This window comes from Populus nigra, chromosome 5 (genome assembly GCF_951802175.1).
Source record: "Populus nigra chromosome 5, ddPopNigr1.1, whole genome shotgun sequence".
Classification (NCBI taxonomy): Eukaryota; Viridiplantae; Streptophyta; class Magnoliopsida; order Malpighiales; family Salicaceae; genus Populus; species Populus nigra.
The window spans coordinates 11,140,997-11,151,898 of record NC_084856.1 but is presented as its reverse complement, the minus strand read 5'-3'; the positions used below and the strand labels follow the sequence as shown (position 1 = coordinate 11,151,898).

General features: G+C 32.3%; 1 pseudogene; it reads right to left on the bottom strand.

Moving 5' to 3' along the window:
* Window positions 1–213: 213 nt before the first annotated feature.
* Window positions 214–942, bottom strand: LOC133694396 (kinesin-like protein KIN-14R; annotated as a pseudogene).
* Window positions 943–10,902: the final 9,960 nt, after the last annotated feature.

Here is a 10,902-nt window from a genome sequence, read left to right as displayed (position 1 = left end):
CTGTGCAAAGCATGCTAGGTAATCACAATAAGAATACGGTAATGCCAATATGTACATGAATATCACATTTTATTCTGTCGACATATATAAAGCAAAGTATCGGTAACGAAGAAATAAAATTGCAGTCCAAATAAATATAGAGAAAGTTCTATCTTGAAGCTAAACTTTAGCAATGAACAGTACCTTAAAACTTAAGCATGAAAAAAACCAAGTTCAAATAGGCACTGGCCAATGTGAGTGGCTGCTACGTTCATTTTGACCCCACAGCCCAGACCTGCTTGATTTCTCAACTTTTGCTTCAACTATCCCTGGCACGTGTGATAATACCTCTTAGTTGTTGAGGTGGCAAGCAAGTCTCTGATCTGCTCATTGTAAACTTCAAGTACGCTTGTAACTTTATTCTGCAGACCACATCAATTTAAGGCTATAATTTTAAGTAAAAACTCTCTTCACTTCAAATTTCAATACAAATTGCATCTAACCTGATTAGATGAGATTTTCACTTCAGCAGCGGAATTGTTGCACGCTAAAAACTCTTGTTTAACAGAAGAATCTGCATTCAATTTATAAGAGAAGAAAGACCTCGTCGATTGATACACCGAAGGTCTATCACCTCCATTAATTATGCTTTCATCTGTTCTTAAAACATCTCCTCCTTCAAAACTGCATTCTTTCTCAATATCAAGATTGATATTCCCTTCTTTCTTTACAGCCCCACCTCCCCGCATTTACAAATGTCACTGGTCTCTCTATATCAAAAACTCTTTTAAGTTTCTTGTTAATAATTGTAACATTAAAGAAAGCAAAAGGAAGGCTTGGTATTCATTTAAGAAAACCTTTGAAATGGGTGGTGTTTATTAACCCTGACTGGATCAGTCTCGAACCCGAAACGCACAGCATGGAATCCATGAAATCTTGGCCGTCAATTGGGTCAGCGTCCATTTTCTTGGGATCTCTAAAGAATTTGGGGTAATGGCGTTTGTGGGGTTCTGGTGACAAGTAGTGTTTTCATAGGGGTTAGAGTTTCTGACAGAGAATTTTGAACAGTCTGTTGTTACAGGCATTCCATTAATTAAGCAGATTAAGCAATAGAGATGTGCAGAGGTAGAAATGCAGCAGCAAGGGTAGTTAGTAGTTAGTAGTTAGTTGAAGTTAATTACCGTAAAGAAATGGTTAGTTACAACAGCAGCCTTAGCTGCAGTGTATAAATAAGAACAAAGTGAATAACGTGAGCGACAAGTAAAAATAAGACAATGTATTTCTTCTTCTATGTCCTCTTCTCTGATTCTCTCCTTCTCTTTTCTCTCAATTTCTTTCCTTGTTAAGCCATTAGCTTAACAATTGGTATTAGAGCTTGCACAAGAGTGTAATCATTCACTCAAATCTAATAAAAAATGGTAGAAAACAACAAGTTTAAGGCTATAGAGGAGCATTGTAGGAAGCTTGATTACTAACTATAAAACATCCATCAAGAATTCAGAGATTCCCTAGTGAATCAACAAGACAAATAGCAACAGCAGTGGGTAGACCAAAACAAGAGGAATGATCAAATCAATTCCCAAATTGAAGTACTCACAATCCAATTCCAATCATTTCTGGATAATCAAAGGCAAGATATGAACAGAGGAAATAAATTTAGAGGAATCTTGAATACTCCTATTGCAGTAGTACATGAAGTTCATAATCATAACAATCAGGAGGAAGAAATACTGGGATTTAGAAGCAATGTTCGTGGGGGGAAACACAAGTAGCCAAGAATACCACAAGAAAGGGTACAATCCACCACTTCCAAATGCAGTACATGAAGTTCATACTCACAACTATCAGGAGGAAGCAGTACTGTGATTTAGAAGCAATGTCCGAAGGAAAAACACAAGTAGCCAAGAATACCGGAGGAATGGGTACAATCCACCCCTGCCAAGGGTAGACTTAACGGTTTTTTTTTTTTTGGAGAAAATCCTGAAGGCTGGTTAAGAAGGTGCAAGAAATTTCTAAAACTCAATATTGTTCTTGTACAACAGTGGGTTGAAGTTGCATCTTTTTATTTGGAAGGAAAAAAAATATGGTTTGAGGGATATAAGAGTGGAAAGGATTGTGTAATAAGTTGGGATGAGTTCTCAAAGGCTGTAAGCGAAAGGTTTGGCAGTAAAAAAGATATAATGGAAGAATATTTCAACAAATTATTGCAAGAAATTGGTATACATGAGTATGTTGAAAGGTTTGAGAAATTAAAATCTTGTGCATCCAATCCCTTTCTTCTTGAATCTTATTACATTTCCAGCTTTATTAATGGAAGATATCACACCAATGCTAAAAATTCTTAAACTATTATCATTAATGGTGGCCTTTGAGCAAACAAAATGGCAGCAAGAAGAGTCCAACAATGCCATGGATAGAAATAACAAGATGATGCAAAGTAATATTCCTTTACCCTATACTGGAAGAACAACAAGCAATATTCATAATAAGCCTCTTATCCAGTTTAAGAATGAGAATCAACAGAGGCCAAGAAATTCATTTGAAACATTATATGAGCAAAGGCGTAGATTGGGATTGTGTTACAAATATGGAGACAAATTAAGCAAACAAAATGGCAAGAAGAGCCCAACAATGCCATGGAAAGAAAAAACAAGATGACGCAAAGTAATATTCCTTTACCCTACACTGGAAGAATAATAAGCAATATTTATAATAAGCCTCTTATCTAGTTCAAGAATGAGAATCAACGAAGGTCAAGAAATTCATTTGAAACATTATATGAGCAAAGGCGTAGATTAGGATCGTGTTACAAAAATGAAGACAAATTTACACTTGGTGACTAGTGTCTAGTAAAAGGGGGTTGAATATGATTGAAGGTAATGAAGAAGAAGGGGAAGTAACATCATATGATGAAATGGAGAATGTTAATGGAAACAGTATAGAAAATGGTAAAGTTAAAGAGTTTGGGTTACCATTAAATGTCTTGGTTGATACACAACACCATTCAAATTAAGGAAGGTTTTCAAAGAAGATAATTGATCATCTTAATTGGTAGTGGAAACATTCACAACTTTATTGATAAACAGATTGCTAGAAGTATTAAAGCTGCTACAATAAAGACTACAATTATAGCAGTCACAGTAGCAAAGGGAAACATAATGCTATGTGATTCACATGTTATTCTAGGATTAATACAACAATAATATTTAAGGGGGGTGAATTATATATTCCACTAATACTATCAAATAATACATAAAAATATATAACACAATATTCAACAATATAATTAAAGTGCTTAAAAAAAAATAACGAAAGAGAGATTGCGAACTTAATTTTTATCGTAGTTCAACAAGCCTACATTCACATCTCAAGTATAAATAATACTTCAATATTGTACTCTTTTACTAATTCAAGTGAAATATATGGTACCTTATGTATCCACACCAGACAATTACACCACATAAAGATGTCCTCTTTTCAAGATTTTCCCTTGGTGACAATACCTCATTAATACCAAGAGTTTATCCAAACTCTTAATTGTTTACAATTATGATTTATTTATAACAAGATTCACTCTCTCAAGGAGTAAATTATACAATTGAAAACTATAATGTCTAGATCTTATTCAATAGCACTTAGGATGATTGAAGGTATGTAAGTGTAATGAGTGTGAGATTTTATGCTCTTGTGCTAGAATATGAAGATTTAATTTAGCACAACTTAGAATATGTTAGGATTGATGATTTCTAGTTGGTTTTTCTTTTGAAATAGTTTCTATATCATGTATATTCATAATTTTTCAATAATTTTGCATAAAAAAGAGCTATATATATGTTTCCAAAAGAAACTAGTCATTTATAGTCGTTGGAATGCCTCTAAAAGCTAAAGGGGTTGATCGATTCAAATGACCATATCATTTGGTTAAACGGTTCCTGCGACATTCTCAAACATTCATCATGGAAGACCAGCGATCGATCAATTCATTTGGTATGCCCAAGCAGTCGACTGCAGCTTAAGTACTAGTTTTGGCAATTTTAAACCTGGTGAAACTTGAACTGATTAAATGTATTTCAATCCTATTTATGCATGCAATGTGAAGTGTGTGAGTTCATTTTAGTTTGATATTGAGTAAGATATAAAGATTTAACAATAAACTCTAAAATGAATCCTTAATAATGAAGTCTTTACTTGCATTGCTTCTTGGATTTGTTGATGAATTTCTTCATTCAATTCCATATGCTTTTTTATATGATCTTCATATAAAACTTGTTTAAATTTAATTTCATCCAAGCATATCATTAGTCCATTTCTCATTTAATTGTTTTCATAAAAAATACAAGATATTATAAATATTAATATCCAACCTATAGATCAACAATCTTTCCATTTTTTTATGGTGACAATTAATGTATACTTATAGACATAAAGATATGTATCCCCCTTATATTTTGTAATATAGTTCCTTGGAGACTTCAACTATAAAATAAAATCTATAAATATATCTCCCCCCTTTAATTATGTAAATATGTATTTATATCTATTCTTTTCCCAATGTTTATTTTCTTATTTTCTCTCCCCTTTTGTTATCAACAAAAAGTAAATACGGAAAGTAAATAAGAATAGAGAAATGAGACATAAAAACATAACATAATTTTCAAAATACAACATTCATTACAAAAAAGGAAACAAAGTAAAATGAAAAACATGAAAAACATGAGAAGTTCATGGTACAATCATCTAAGATGGTGGATAGTAAGAGAGCATACTAGCCATTATATCCTTGATATCTCGTAGGTCGCCAACCATATGCTCTTGATTATGGAGGATGTGCGCTTGTAATTCTCAAAGATAACTCACATCAGTCTCATTATGGACTAGGCGATCATCCATCCTAGATCTTCATGAATTAGTACCAACATCTTCAGGAAAGGAAGCCGGAGGTGGTGTCCCAAACATATTAGCAAATTCATCATCACCAACTTGTTCGTCTTTTTCATCATGCTCTTCCTTGTAAACTTGGTCTTTAGGAACCCATGCATCATCCTCATTTAAGAAAAATTTCATCTTTGTTAGAGAACTATTATCTATCTCTAAATGTTTGGAATGTTGCATCCGATCTGTATCCATGAATTCAACATTGAAATGCCTAAGGATAGTTGTTAAGCATTGACCATAAGGTAACGACTTTTTTTTTATATCATTTTCCATTATCAAATTCTTCATTATAATATATGGAAAATTAATTGTTCTTCTAATCATATAATCGATAAGGCATAAGTCCATAAAAGTCACTTCATCAAATGGCTTTTTTTTTGGCAAAATATTACGTGTTATGACCCTATAAAGCAATTTAAGTCTTAACATCAAGTCTTGACTCTTAATCTTTACATCTGATGTAAGATTTTATCTCCCAATATGCATGATAACCGCTTCATCATATATAAATCCCTCAATTTTAGGGATAACTTTCATCTCAAATACATGAGGTCCATCATTTGAAATAGCTAGTATGTTAGCCAATACTTTACAATTAAACTTAATGGGCTTGTTTTGAAGGCTACTCGTGATCCTAAGTTCATAGGTTATTCTCATATTAGCAAAGGACATTCTAATAAGAGAGAGATATGAAACATTTTTCATATTGTATATGATACTCCAGCTCATTTTCTCAAATAAAATTTCTATCTCAAAAACACTTAAATCATCACTTTTACATCTTTCAATAACAATGGACCTATTTGAAGAAGTGGGCATGTACCTTTCTACATTGTCATTTAGAAAAGACTGAGGATCATTAGCCTTTTTTCTCCTTAATTCAATTGTTTTTGTGTGTTTCTTTATTGTTATTGATGTTTAAAATTCAAGAAATTTACTTAGAAATGTTGGGTCTAAATGAATTTGAGAGTTTTTATAAGAGAGTTTTGGGTTAGGGTTTTAGAAATTGATTTAGAAAATTTTTATTTTGTTGGTCAGTAAAGATAATATTATACTATCGAGAGATCAGTCAGTCGGTTGTCTTAATTAGTTAAACTAGTCAACTAGTTTAATCTAAACCTTGAAATTTTCCAAATTTATCTTTTGATCTTTCTTATACACTTAAAAAGGATCCTTTTTGTGTAAAAGTTTTGCCCAAAACATAAAGAAATAAAGTGGTTAAAAAATTTAAAATTGAAGCAGTAGAAAAGGTTTTTGTTCTTTGAATCAATCAATTGACCAATTGTTTCAAATGTATAAACCGGTTAACCAATTCACACGAAAATCATATATTTAAGTTTTGATCAAAACATGTCTTGTGAGACTAAAAAAAGCCTTTTGTCCAACTTGTAGTCTCAAAAACCACTACAAGATTTAACAGTTTTACCGACGGAATTTTTCCGTCGGTGTAAGACACATATTTCATCGGTAATTATATTACCGACGGAATCAAAGACGGAAATGATCCGTCGGTGAATTGTTCGTCGGTAATGTTTTGTCCGTCGGTAAATTCGTTGGTAATAGAATTACCGACGGATTTACTGACGGAACAGACATGTCGGTAATAATTTTTTACTACCAACGGAAATTCCGTCGGTAATTATTGAAAAACATTTTAAAAAAATTCATTTTATAAAATTATAAAATAATTAAATTAACATAAATTAACACTGTATAATATATACTCAAAATGCTTGGAAAAAAGAATAATAAAATCAATTCAAACAAATTTGCAACAAATAAATAAATAAAATAAAAAAATTAATTCAACTAAAAAATTAATTCATATGAAAAAAATGAAGTTGCAATTGCTAAAAATTTAAAAATCCTATAAATAAATTCACTAAAAATTGATCTCATATGAAAAAAAAAATCTCACAACAACATTTATACAATTATTAAGAACAAAAACAATTAAAAATAAAATAAAAAACAAATATAGTGAAAAAAATCATGAAAAAGGAAGAAAAAAGAAAAATCTTACCTTAATGTAGTTGCAAGTGAAGCTAAGGAAATAAAAAAAATTTCATTAAGCATATTAATTAAAAACAAAACTAAGAGGATAAAAGAAGAAAGAAAAAGAAGACATACCCAAGCATGGAGGAAAAGAGAAGGAGATAAGGAGAGAAAAGAAGAGAAAGAAATAGATAAGAAATGATGTTTTTTACATAAAGTGAAGAAGAAGAAGAAGACATACCTTAATGATATTTTTTATATATAGTGAAGAAGAAGAAGAAGTAGAAGAACAAGAAGAAGTAGAAGAACAAGAAAAAGAAGAAGAAGAAACGGCTCTGTCTCTTGTGAAATAAGGGCATTCAGGCTTTTATTGGGATGATTTACCGACGGATTTACCGACGGATAATTAAATATTAATATTTTTTAATTATTCCGTCGGTAATTCCATCGGTAATATTTAATTTAAATTTTCAATTTCGTAAAATTTTTTTAGAAACCGCCAAAAAATTACCAACGATTTTTCAATCCGTCGGTGATTCCGTCTGTAATATTTAAATGAAAATTTTAAATTAATTGAATTTTTTCAGAAAACCGCCAAATAACACCGATGACTTTTCAATCCGTCGGTGATTTACTCTCTGGAAAATACCGACGGAAGTTTTCGTCGGTGATTCCCGTTGTATTTAACATGATGAACAGTGTTCACAATTTACCGATGGAATTACCGACTCCGTCGGTAAATCCGTTGGTAAAAATGAAACGTCATCATTTTTTTTTTGCTTTGTTTTAATTTTTTTTCCCACGGTAATTCCCTCGGTATATACCGAGGGAATTTTCCGTCGGTAAAATCCCTCGGAAATTTACCGACGGAAATATTCCCTCGGTATTTCCGTTTGTATTTATTAATTTTCTGGTAGTGAACTAAACTCAATATAAACTGTAAAAAGCTATTGTTCATCTAGTAGCGAAACCTTTGTTTTTCTGTTTCAACTGGTTAGTTAAAATGGTATGATGAATCGGTCAGCCGGTTCATCCCAAATTACACTAACAAAGAACTTTTCTACAAAACATTTTTTTATGCTAAAGGGGTATATATTTTATCACTTAAACATGTTCAACTTATATCCACTGACACACAAACATAAGACGTCAAATATCATTAGTATGTATACAACTTAAATTCCTTTGTATTTCACAAAAGTGATCATTACCTAATAAATTTGTAAAAATATCTGCAAGTTGATGTTCTGTGCTAATAAATTTCAGTATAATATCACCTTTCAATATGTGATCTCTTAAGAAATGATGTCTCACTTCAATATGTTTTGTACGCGAGTATTGTATAAGTTTCTTAGATATACTTATAACACATGTGTTATCACACATAATAGGGATATGATCAAAATTAAATCCAAAGTCTTCTAAGGTTTGTTTCATCCATAAAATCTAAACACAACAACTACCCGTCATAATATATTCTGCTTCAGTTGTTGATAGAGTTACTGAGTTTTGTTTCTTGCTAGCCCAAGATACTAGTGATGATCTTAGAAAGTAACATGTTACACTACTACTTTTTTTTATCAACTTTACATCCCACAAAATCCATATTCGAATAGTTAATTAAATTCAACTTGCATCCTTTTAGATACTACAACCCTAAGTTAATTGTACCATGCAAATATTGAAAAATACATTTTACAACACTAACATGAGATTTTTTTGGACATACTTGAAAACATGCACATAGACAAACAATAAACATAATATTGGGTCTACTAATAGTTAAATATAAAAGTGAACCGATGATACCTTGATATTTGGTGATGTCTACATTCTTATCGTTTTCATTCATATCAAGCTTTATTAATGTTCCAATAGGTTTGTCGGTCTTCTTGACATCATGTTCCATCCCAAATATTTTTAGCAGATACTTAATGTACTTGCTTTGGTTGATGAAAATGTCATCATTTGTTTGTTTGATTTGTAATCCAAGAAAAAAATTTAATTCCCTTATTATGCTCATTTTGAACTCATCTTGCATGTATTTTGCAAATTCCTTACAAAAAGATTCATTAGAAGCACCGAATATAATATCATCAACATATATTTGTGCAATTAAATTGAGTTTGTAAAAGTAAATTTTGATCCTCTGAAATTCTATTATTCTCAATTAAGTCTGAATTAAACTTCCAAACTTAATTTCTTACCAATTAAGTCCTTAATAAAATTAATTTCACCCATTAAAAATCTAATTAAATTCTTGCACTTAATTAATTTTTTGTTAATCTTGGCCTAAATTAATTCTTAAAATTAATTAGATCTTAATTAGGCTTATAAATAAATCAAATTGGACTATTAAGAGTCTAATTAAGTCCCCAAACTTAATTTTTATGAGAATTTGTCTGATATTCATTTAAATTAACCTTGAATCTACATTATCCTTCACATTTGGATCCTTCAATGGTGCAATTGAGCTTTCAATTTTGCACTTAAATCCCTCTTCAGTATGTCTTTGCCAACCAATTTGCTTGTCTTTTTTTTATTGTTTTTTATGTTAAATGTTTTATTTTTTTTTATTATTTTTAAAAGAAAAATGAATTTGGAGAACCTAAAATTGAGTTATGACAACATTAGAGACAAGTAATAATAAAAAAGTGTATTTCTTCTTCTATGTTCTCTTCTCTAATTCTCTCCTTCTCTTTTCTCTCAATTTATTTCCTTGTCAAGCCATTAGCTTAACATCTGTTTATTTGCAAAGAAAAGAAAAGGGAAAGAAAACTTGTGTATCTTTTTTTCTGCTTGTGCTAATGAGGCTGTAGGAAAGACAGATATGACAGTTGATTGTTGCTACTTTTATTAGGCTCCTGCTTTCAATTAAAGAGCATTGGGTGTAGGTGACAAATTATACGTCCTGTTGTAACCCAATTTTGGCCGATTAGCTTTTTAATTTAATTTTAAAGGGTTTAAAATATAAAATTAAAATATCAAAGATTTATTTCGATGAAAAGTGTGATTTGTTAGCTTGCATGAAAACTAGGGACTACAATGTGCTTTTATCATTCTATCCTTATCTTCAAGATAATACTTGTCTTTAAGATAATGATAGTTATCAAATTTGATTCATAATGAAATTCAAACTTCAAAGAAGAGAATGAGTTTAATTGAAACTTTATTTCTCGCACGCAAAGGGACTCCTGCACTATAAATATAGATCTCAGTGTATGCACAAGAAAAGGGCAGAAAAAACCTAAGAGGAGGTCATTACTATAAACCCTACAAAAAAGATAAATAAATAAAGACATTTACAAAAGAAGTAGAGGGGGCGCGGCTGAATCCTAGACTAGCCGCCGCTGCCCCCTTCCCCCAGCTTCCTTCCTCCTCTTCCCCAGTCACAAAAAAACAGCTAGAGCAAGCCCTCCGTGGCTTTTCTTTTCCTCTCTGGCTTGAGACCAAAACCGTCACCACACCAGCCTTAGCCTCCCCTCTCAGCCGAACAAACATACCCAACCATCACCATCGTCTTCGCCTTCGTTTCCCAACAATAGCACAAAGCAACAGCACAGGAAAGAAAGACTAGAGAAGACACTGAAAAACAGAAACAGAGGGGAAAGCAGCAGCAGTCGGGCAACCCTCCATCACTATCGCCATCGTCTTCACCTTTACTCCGTAGCTGCACCAGCCTCAACAGCTCTTCCACACTGGGAACATCCATCGGTCCTCCATTAATGCGGCTTCACTGATCTCAGCAACACAAGAAGCCGCCATCCTCAACCGCGACAGCCCTTTACCCTGTCGTTTTTGTCCTCACCAGCACAACGTCTTCAACAGGCCCAACACCTCAAGCTTCCCTCTGGCAGCAGCGGCATGCAACTCCAAAACGACCACACCACAGGGAACAGCAAATGGGATTTTCAACCGTGAGCGGTTGCTCGATCGCCACTATCGTCTTCACCCACACGCTGCAGCTGCATCAGACTCATCCTGTATTGTTAC